The sequence below is a fragment of the Otolemur garnettii genome, unplaced genomic scaffold (genome assembly GCF_000181295.1).
Source record: "Otolemur garnettii isolate 467f Iridium unplaced genomic scaffold, OtoGar3 scaffold00086, whole genome shotgun sequence".
NCBI classification, from domain to species: domain Eukaryota; kingdom Metazoa; phylum Chordata; class Mammalia; order Primates; family Galagidae; genus Otolemur; species Otolemur garnettii.
In genome coordinates, this window is record NW_003852481.1 from 5,107,341 (window position 1) to 5,118,802 (window position 11,462).

Here is an 11,462-nt window from a genome sequence, read left to right on the forward strand (position 1 = left end):
AGTTTCTTGACTCTCCACCGATCTGGAAGATGAGTCTTATTCGTCATTGTTCATTATGACCTTGACGTTTTTGAAGAGTGCAGGCCATTTGTCTTGTAGGATGTCTCTCAATTTTAGTTCGTCTCAAGTTTTCTCACAATTAAATTTGGGCAGTGCTCTTTCAGGGAACTGTCACGGAGCTGGCATTATTCTGCTTGTTGCATCCTGTAAGGGGCACACGATTTCCACTGTCCTCTATCTGAACATCTCCACGTGGATCATTTGATTAGAGCCGCGTCTGTCAGGCTTCTCCACCAGAAAGTTACACTTCTGCCCTCTTGTAGTTAAAAAGCATTTGTTCATCCTTGTGGTAACTGTCATTAGCTGAGAGCGTGCTATGTGGGGAGGGACTTTACTGTGTGAATATCCTGTACCCCATCCAACTTTGAATTGGTTAGTTTTTTTATTTATATCAGTGTAGACTAAATGGCTTCCTAGTTTGTAGTGGATTCTGTTCGACTCATAATTTCTTTTGATGTTTGAAAGGTCCCTGAACAAGTCATTCAGTGGAAGCCTATTTGAGCTGGCTTCTGTATCTTTTTTACAGGTCCTCATCATTCTTTGAGCACTTCATTGCTTTCTGGCACAAGATGTTAAAGTCTCATCTTGCCCTTTATCTAGCCCAGCGCTGAAAGCAGCCATTTCTCCAAGGAGCCTAGGTTTCAAGAGAGGTAGGTGTAGGTATCTAAGTGTGTATACATCCATGTATCATTAACACTCAGGAGAATGAGGATACTGGGAAATTAGCACTCTCATACATTTCGGTTATGGTGTAAATTTGTACAAACCCATTGAAAAGCAATTTGGAAATGTTACTAATTATAAAAGTTCAAGATCTTGATTGAAAAACTTGCTGCTGAGACGTACTTCAAGACAATCCTAGATATATAAAAAGTTATGCTTAGAGCAACTTCTCGTGGCAATATTTATATAAGCAAAACTTATTAAAAGCAACTAAGATCTAAATGATAGTAAGTAATCAAGGGAAGTATGAGATGTAACAAGTTCACAAACTCATTCTAGAAAAAGTGCTACATACCTCATTTCTGAATATCACTGTGGTTACCTGCAAAGTACTGTTGCTCAGTACTGTTGCAAAGTTGAAGGCTGTTTGCTCATTAGCCCAAAGGATAAGCTGAGGAAGGGAACAAAGATGTCAGCAGTTTCTCCAGGTGAGCATATCAGTTCCAGTTGTTTCTATTATCATTAATTTTAAGGGTCTGAGCAGCTTTGAGAAATCAGGAACCTGAGCCTTATGTGAGGGCAGCCTCCTGTCTGTGGTCACACACACAGATTCTTAGGGGGGTGTTAATACCACTAGTTCATTGTGGAGTAAAATGCCACTGGCGTCTTCTCCTCTGAAGAATTGGTGGGAGAGAGGAATTTTCCTCTCATCACCATCACAGAGGGTCTTCCTTGACAATAAGAGATATGAGCCCTCCTGCCCATATTTCAGGGCTTGAGCTGTTCCCTTGATTTCTGCCCCAGCCAAATACAAATCTCCACAATAGGTATTTTGCTTTGACTATTAACTGGGCAGGGGACAGCCTAGTTAATGCTTCTTGCTAGGCCTTGCACACAGCATCGTATGTGGCCATTATTCCTTCAGAGTGTTTACAGACCCAGCTTGGGTATTAGTAAGCTGTATCCCCAACAGGCCAGGCTTCCAGGAAAAGCAGAAAACTCACTCAGGTAAGAAATATAGCAGCGGCTGGTATAAAGGTAAACTAGCTGACTTTCTTTTGTTCTGCCTCACTCAGCTTACTTTTTTATTCCCCCTCCCCCTTTCTGGGGGTGTTTTCCCTTGCCACAATGAGGTCTTCAGTCACCATTCTGCCTGCAATGAACATTCACTCTGATGTCAAAAACTGTTAGCAACATCACTTGGACTCTTGATTTGCACTGACAGAACATTTTGGCTGACTTCCACTGTGCACTTTGACACTGTGTTTCAGAGGCATGTTGGTACATCCACGTTTCATCACCAGTAACGACGTGCCCCAAAACATCATCTTGCCTCTCCAAGAGGGCTTGGCAAACTTTGACTCTCTGCTTTTGTTCATTGGTGAGTTCCTTCAGGACCATTTTTGCACACACCTTTCTCATGCAAAGATAGTCAGTTAAGATTTTCCCAACTGTTTCTCTATTGCTGTTTATTTGATCTTCTATCCCTCTCACAGTCAACCAACAATTTTGATGCAGACGGAATTTGATGAAATTTGCAATTTTTCTATCAGTTCTGCTCATCACTGGTGGCCCTGACCTCTCTTCACCAGTGATGCTTTCTCTCCCCTCAGATAAAAACATTTGATCCGTTTGTACACTGCCATTTTCTTCATGGCATTATCCCCATAAACTTGGATTCCCATGTCCCGGATTTCACTTCCACCCTTGTTCTCATGACAACACACAAAAACACACAACAATAGTGAATGCCACTCAGCAAGACACCACAACATGTCAACCCAAACACAGCTGTGAGACACCGATAGACCAAGTCTATGAGAACTTACGGAGTGTTTGTGCAGTGCTACCAACATAAGCACACTAAAGATATTAAATAATAATAATGAACACAATGCAGTGACATCGCGCAGACTTATGGGAGGCAAGATAAGTATATATTTCTTCTGAGTCTGGATTGCCTTGTCTATTAAAAGGAGGACACTAATACCAGCTCCTAAGAGTGTCATGTGGCTCTGTGAGATGACCTTTAAAGCCCCTCTGTGAAGAGCCTTGAACAGCAAGGGTGCGCAGAATGTATTGCCTTATGATGATATTATGCTAAACTGATAAAGTAAAACATGAAATCATATGTAAGCATGATTAAATCATTGCAAAAACAGGCAGAAAAAAAACTTAAAAGGAAATACCACAAATTGTTAATAGTGGTATCAGGGTAAAGAGATCATAAATAATTTTCTGTTTGTCACTATTTCCTAAATCTCCATTAAGTGCTTTTAATACTCTGTTAAATTTTTTATATAAAAGAAACAAAGGTGTTTTCTAGAAAAAAATATATCTCAGTCTTTCACAGCAATTGAAAGGGGATTATATCGGGACAGTAACTCTGGGGTCCTAATTCTCTGTGTGACTTCTTGTTCCCCAAATCTTGGAGGCAAGAAAAATTCCCACTGCACCAAGTGAATGTGTCTTAATAATTTCTGAGTGATATGAATTACCCCTAGATGAATGACCACGGGTCCCAAATAAATGATGAATAAATATTAAACACTCTCGAAAGGCAGGATTGTTGGCATCATTTAATTCACTGTCCAGAGGGGCAACAGAAGGTGTCTAGCCAAGTACTGGACACATAGTAGGTGCTGGACAAACATTACTTAAAAGTGTGACCTGCTGACTGCTCCCTGGTTCCGGTCTTTCCTGCCTCCATGGCTGTCCTGGTGCGGCCCGTCTGCCCACACGGTGGCAGTGCTGCTCCACACTAGGCAGGGCTGGGAGGCACCATTTCTACCTGGCACTGCCTTTTCCTTTCCAGGCAGAGAAGTCCCTGATCCACAGAAAGTCTCCAAAGGAAGGCACTATTGGAGTCAACCTACATTTTTTAATGGAGTGGGGGGCATGCCCCTGTGACCACAGTTAAAATGCATCCATCACCTTGGACCTGTGAAACAGGTGGAGCAGCCTGCATGGAAGTTCAAATAGCCACAAGGCCAAGGAAAGTCCACGGCTCCAGCAACGGTCACTGACCTAGGAGTCGTAAACAGGGCTCTCCTGAGACGGTACATGGAAGGCAGTGTGGCAGGTGGGGTCCCATAAATTGGGAGGGACACAGATCAGGGCTCACATCTTTGCACAGCCTCTGACAAGTCACTTAATTTCCCTGACTGCATTTTCTTGTCTGTGAAATGGCAATAGGACTTTATAGGGCTATTGACATATTTAAATTAAATAACACGTGTAAAGGAAAAAAAATTGCCTGGATCCTAGCAGTTCAGTGCATGTTGGTTACTACCGTTACTGTTGTCAATATTGCAGTGCTATTAGTTAGGCACAGAAACCCCCCAAAAGCCTATAGATTAAGCACAAAAATTAAGTCTGTGGCTGGATCCTGAAACTATTTCTTTCTCTATACGAAGGGCGGTACTGAGAAAGAAAGGGACAAATTCAACGGGCAAGAATTTTAGCTCCTCCTTTTCTTAATGAAAGGAAATGCGTTTGTGGGGGGAAAAATCAAATACGATTTTTGAACTCTCATTAGAGGGAAGAGACAGTGCTAAACTCCTTCAGCTTCCTTCCAGGGGTCTGTGGTTGAGCCTCTGGGGTTCTCTAAGTATAAGGTCATGTTATTGGTGAGGGGTGAGAGTTGACTTCCTCTGTCCCCATTTGGATGCCCTTTACATCCTCTCTTGCCTGACTGCATTGGTTAGAACTCCCAGCACTGTTAGTGGTAATAGAGGACATCTTTGTCTGATTCCAGTTCTAAGTGGAACAGCTTTTTATTTTACTCCATTCAGGAGGATATTAGCTGTGGGTTTGTCGTACATAGCTTGAATCAGTTTAAGAAATAGGCCACCTATGCCTATATTCTTAAGTGTTCTTGTTAGAAAAGGATGTAAAATTTTATCAAATGCTTTCTCTGCGTCTATTGGGAGAATCATATGATCTTTATTTTTGCTTCTATTAATATGGTGAATTACATATATGTATATACATATGTTTAATGGGATGAAGCCTACTTGATCATGATGTGTAATTTTTTTAATGTGTGGCTGTCGTGTACTGGCTAAGATTTTATTGAATATTTTCACATCAATATTCATTAGCAAAATTGGTCTGTAGTTCTCCATTTTAGTTGGATCTTTTCCTGCTTTGGGTATTGGGGTGATGTTGGCTTCATGGACTGTATTCTGGAAGGTTCTTTCCTTCTCAGTGTCTTGGAATAGGTTCTGCAGTATAGACACAAGCTCATCTTTGAAGGTGTGATAGAATTCTGTGTGAAGCCATCTTGTCCAGGGCATATTTTTGTTGGAAGATTTTTTTATTGTTTCTTCGATCTCAGTGCTTGATATTGGTCTGTTCAAGAGATCTAGTTCTTCCTCGTTAAGTCTAGGGAGATGGTATGATTACAGGTTTTAGTCCATTTCCTCCACATTGTCAAATTTCTGAGCACAGGTTTTCTTGTAGTAGTCAGAGATAATCTCTTATATCTCAGTGGTATCTGTTGTTAGTTCCCCTTTATTTATGACTGAGGTTATTAGAGATCTTACTTTTCTAGTTATTCTGGCCAAAGATTTATTGATTTTATTTATCTTTTCAAAGAACCAGCTTTTTTTTTTTTTTTGGTTTTTTGTTTTTAAATTATTTTCTATTAAATCATAACTTTATACATTGATGCACTTATGGGGTTTTGGGTACTGCTTCGATATACAATGTAAAATGCTTACATTGAACTAAGTAACACATCCGTCACAATTATACTGATTTCTAAATAGTTTTGAAACGTACTGTTGCATCATGCCCATTAGGAGAGAAGAACCAACTTTTTGTTTCGTTGATTTTCTGAGTGATCCCTTTTTATTCAATTTCATTTATTTCCGATTTAATTTTGGTTATTTCTTTTCTTCTGCTGGATTTTGGATTGAATTATTCTTCCTTTTCCATTTCCTTAAGATTATTCATTAGATTATTGAGTTCTCTTTCTGTTTTTCGGATGGAGTAAATTTTCCTCTTAAGACTGCTTTTGCAGTATCCTGCAGGTTTTGGTAAATTATAGCTTCATTGTTGTTATGTTTGAGGAATTAACATTAATTTCCTCCTTTATCTCTTCCTTAACCCAGCTGTCATTCAACATAAGTTTATTTAATTTCCATGACTTTGTGTGGGGTGAAAATATTTTTGGAGTTGAGTTCCACCTCTTTTGCCTTGTGGTCTGAGAAGATACAAGGTATAATTTTAATTCTTTTAATTTTGTTGAGGCTTGATTTGTAGCCCAGGATATGATCTATTTTGGAGTATGTTCCATCAGCTTATTAGAAGACCGTATACTCCTTAGCTTTAGGGTGGTGTATTCTGTATATGTCTACTAAGCCCATTAGTTCTAGGGTCACAGTTAAGTCCCTTGTATCTTTGTTTAGTTTTCACCCCAGTTCAACCAGAGGGATGTTGAAATCCCCAGCTTTTATGGTATTATAGGATGTCATATTGCTCAGACCAATCAAGGTCTGTTTCATAAATCTGGGAGCATTTAAGTTGGCTGCATAAATATTTAGAACTAAAATGTTCTCTTGATATATTGTTCCTTTGGCCAATATGAAGTGACTATCTTTGTCTTTCTTAACTTTATTTGCTTTAAATCCACACGTATCTGAAAATAAAATTGCAAGCCCTCCTTTCTTTTGTTTTCCATTTGCCTGAAAAAATACTGTTTTCCAACCCTTTATCCTAAGTCTTTTTTGTCTTTCAAGGTTAAGTATGTTTCCTGCAGATAGCATATTGATGACTGGTGCTTTCTTATCCATTCGCCAGCCTGAGTCTCTTCAGTGGGAAATGCAAGCCATTAACATTAATTGAGAGAACTGATAAGTGTGGTGGAGTTCTATTCATCTTGTTTTGTGAAGGTCCATTGGTTAGTTTTATCCTTTGTGCCATTGTGGAATCTAGGTTTTGTCCTTTAGTTTATGGGTATTTACTTTGCTGGTGGTCCATTGTGGTGTTCAGTGTGGAGAATAGTTCTAAGTATTTCCTATAGAGCTAGTCTTGTTGTGGTGAATTTCCTCAATGTTTGCCTTTCAGTAAAAGATTTGATTTCTCCATCAATTGTGAAGCTCAGTTTAGCAGGGCTGAAATTTGTTTTGTTTAAGAAGGTTAAAGGTAGTTGACCATTCTCTTCTGGCTTGAAATGTTTCTGCTGAGAAGTCTGCTGTCACCCTGATGGATCTGCCTCTGTAGGTCAATTGGCACTTGCTCCTGGCTGCTTAAAGAATTTTCTCTTTCATCTGGACTTTGGACAGATTCATTACAATGTGTCTTAGAGATTCTCTATTTGTGTTGAGATGGCCCAGAGCTTGATATCCCTCTAAAAAGAGTACTTTGGGGTCTTTAGTGATACTTGGGAAGTTTTCATTTATGATATCCTCCAGTAGCACTTCCATTCCTTTGGGATGCTCTTCTTCCCCTTCAGGGATTCCAATATTTGTATGTTTGAAGTCTTTGTGAAGTCCCGTAATTCTCTGAGCAAATACTCTGTTTTGTTTCTTTTCTTTTCTGCCTCTTTAACTGCTCAGATTACTTCAAGAGCTCTATCATCTACCTCTGAGGTTCTTTCTTCTCCATGGTCTAATCTGTTATTGCTACTGTCTACTGCATCTTGAAGTTACCTAATTCAGTTCTTTAAGTCCTTAAGCTCCACCATATCCTTTCTATATATTCTTCATATCTTTTGTCCATTTTTTTAGTTCTGTTTTTCCACTTTCTCATCAATTCCCTTAATTTTTTTTTTTTTTTTGCCATCCATATGTTAAAGTCTGTTTCTGTTATTTTCATTAATTCTTTATAGGTGGAATCCTCTGCAGTAGCTACCTCATGATCCCTTACAGGGGGTGGGGAGGGTATTGCTCTATTTGGGGTTTTCATGTTGCCAGAATTTTTATGTTGGTTCCTCCTTATGTGTGTTTTCTTCTTGTTAACTTCCTTCCCCTACTTTTTCATTTTCACTACCTTCTTCACTTTAAATTACCTTGTCTCAGAGCTTAGGTGTTGAAGTGGCCTTTTGGTATAAGGCCAAAAGGAATATAAGGGTAAACAGCAATAAGGGAGAAAGGAAAGAAAAAGATAAAGAGGAAAAGCAAACAAACAAAAAAGAAGGGGGTTGAAGGAAATAATTGAAGAAAAGGAGAGAAAAAGAAAAGTAAGAGAGAGAGTGGCAGGATAAATGGTGTTTGATGGGGTGCTTTAACCACATTCGCAGCTCTAGGACTTTGGGGGACCAAGCTGGGCAGGTCTCTCTAAGTTAGGAGTTCCTCGCCAGCCTGGACCAAAATCAGGCTTCACTTCTACCAAATACACAAAGAAATCAGCAGTATATCGCAGTAAGGACCTACCTATACTGTCTTTCCAAAGGGCAAAGCTAGAAAGATACTCAAGACCCTCATTTCATGGCTTCCTTGAGCCAGACTAATGACATAACACTCTATCACTCCAAGAAGAGAAATAATAATAGTAATAATAGATTTTAAAAATAAAAAATACAATTGTAAAAGATAAAGAAGTAAAAAAAAAAGGGGATATGTTAGCTATTGTATGAGAAATTCATGTGGGAAAGATGAGATTCTCTCTACCAAAGATTCTTTCTACCAAAAGAGATAAAAAGGATAAAAACAAAAAAGAATGAATAAAAGGGGCTGCAAAAAAAGTAAAAAAATGGAGGAGCCCTGGCTGTTGAAAAAAGTAATAATTTAAAAAAATAAAATACAACCAAATAAAAAACTAAATTAAAAAAAACAGCAAAAGGGGGTGGAAAGAAAAGAAAAAATAAGAAAAAAGTGAGAAAAGAAGCTAAAACTATAAAGCAATATGTACATATGTATGTCTATATATGTGTACATATGTATATTGCCTGGACATCAAGTAGTACTGTACTGTTAACACATGCTGGATTTACTGCATACAATGGAGGCTGGAAGCCACTCTCTAGTTGCAAAGGAGACCAAATCCTGTCTTTCTGACTTCTTCACCCTCAATCGAGGCCTGTTTGCTTCATCAACATTCAGTCCCTGCAGGACTGGGGTCCCAAAGTTTTCAAAAGACTTCCCAGGAGGCCCTTCAGATGGTGTCCTCTGACAACAAAGTGTCCCTCCCAGAAGGTGTGGGAGCCACTCAGCTCACCCCAAGGATGGCTATATGAGCTCAACTGGTGCACCAGAGCTTGCTGTACATCAGTGTTACCGGAACTTCTTTCTTCAATAGGTCCTTAGTCTTGGAGATTTGAAGAATGAACCAATGGACCTTTATTCTTTTCTGTATAATTAATCCTGTCTTACTACTAATCTGGTGCTGAATGAACCAATGGACCTTTATTCTTTTCTGTATAATTAATCCTGTCTTACAAGATTAGTGGTAAGACAGGATTAATTATACAGAAAAGAATACAGAAAAAGCACCAGAGCTTTGGTAGAGGGCAAGTCAGAAAATCTCCGCCTGGGTCCTTTGTCTAGGGGTATATACAGCCTTGAGAGTTACATTTGGCCAGGACTTGGTAGGTGGAAAAACACTTTATCATAGTGAATGAACACAATAATGAATGGATACAGGCCCTTCAGCTTGGAACAGGGTTAATGAGTGTATTAATGAATGGATACAGTCCCTCCAGCTTGGGGCAGGGCAAATAATCACATTAATGAATGGATACAGTCCTTTCTGCTCAGTGCAAAGTGAATGTCAGGGTATACCCTTCATGAAATTGCACAGGCCTTGGAAACTGGGGTCCCTTGTCCAGCCTTGAAAGGGGAACCTTGTATCATTAGGACTCCACAGACTGTTCCTCTTACATGTGGTCTTCCCACAATGGCGGCACCCCTGCCAGCAGCCAAGCCAGTGGGAGAACCCCCCCTCACACACACACATACACAATGTGTTCATCCTTGGCTGCTGGATGCTGTTTCAGTCTACTCGTGCCCAGTCCAAAATCAAAATACTGCAGGACAATCCTTTCCCATCTCCAGCCCTCCGTGGGACAATCAACAAACCAGCCAGCCTCAGCATACTAAGCACTTGCCTTCTGTGTCCGTATTCCTCAGCTCCAGACCTCCTCATTTGTTCCTGAAGAGTACTGTTGCTTCACTGTGCCCCTGGAGCGATATTTCTATGCAGATTCCTCAGCCCAAGGTGGCTGAAGTCTACTTTCCCCCATCCTACCATGCGTAGCTGACAAGGAGATGTCTCTAGTCTGCCCTAATTTCCCAGCATCTGGGATGTCCTAACATTTTCCCTATTGCTCTTCCATGACCTGCAGGTCACAGGCTGACAAAGGCTGTGGCAGGGAAACCTGGGTTGTCCTGGAGATGGAACAGTGGAGAGATGACTCCAACTTGGCACCCAAAGAAAGAAAGTTTTGTTTTGTTTTGGGGACATGGAGTGCCCTGGCATCTTAGCTCACAGAAACATTGATTCTTGGGCTCAAGCTATCCTCTTGCCTCAGCCTTCTGAGTAGCTGGGACTACAGGTGCCCACCATTACACAGAGCTATTTTTAGTAGAGACAGGGTATCTCACTCTTAGTCAGGCTGGTTTTGAACTCCTGAGCTCAAGCAATCTACCTACCTCGGCCTCCCAGAGTGCTAGGAATATAGGTATGAGCTATCACACCCAGTCTCCTTTCTGAATCTTGAAGCCTCTAGTTTTGATACAAATTCAGGTTAAAAAAAATAATAAAGACAAAGGTAAATTAATTTTTAAATTAAAAATTTTTTTAATTAAAAAGAATATTTTTTGAAGCCAAAGTTGTCAAACCAATTGCAGCCCCAGCAGCCATGGTGAGGGGTTTTGTCTAACAAAACGTTTTCATAGCTTGGTTCCTGGATTCTGGCTGACCCTGTCTATACCATTTACCCTCAGCAAGCAAAGGCTGGATCTCTTTATTCCTTATATAGTTGTCCCAGTTGGGGTAGGAATTGGACTTTTCTCTTTTCTAAGCTTATAAGATGTGACTGATGAGAAAAAGCAAAGATATGGGACTGTTCACACTAAAGAGAGAGAAGAGTGAAAGAGAGGAGAGATAGCTTATCATAATCTACAAGTCTCAGATTTACTATACAACGGAAGGTAAACAAATGTTTGCCAATTTTTTTTTTTTGAGACAGAAGCCTCAAGCTATCCCCCTGGGTAGAGTGCCGTGGCATCTCAGCTCACAGCAACCTCCAACTCCTGGGCTCAAGCGGAGTCTCCTGCCTCCACCTCCCAAGTAGCTGGGACCACAGGCACCTGCAACAACGCCCGGCTATTTTTTGGTTGCAGCCATCATTGTTGTTTGGCAGGCCCAGGCTGGATTCGAACCTGCCACCTTGGGTGTACATGGCTGGCGCCTTAGTGACTTGAGCCACAGGCACCGAGCCATGTTTGCCAATTTTTATTGAGGACATAAAAAAATAAAACTTAAGTACCACAAAAGGGATTTAGGTTGGGTGAAAGCAGGCATTGTAAAAGTATAATTCATAAAGATTCCCTAGGAGAAATATATTTAGAATACAAGTCACCAACACTTTAATAGACTATTTCCCTGTACCCATCTGAAACCCATTTGAATACACAGTAGTTGACTGCTTCCTGACATTGAACACCTTCTTAAATTGACCTAATTTTCATAGACTGGACATACATCACATGTACTCAATGTACAGTAGGCCTAGTTCCTTATGTATTAGATATGCTGGGCTCTATTATGGATGCTCCTCACTGGACTGTGAG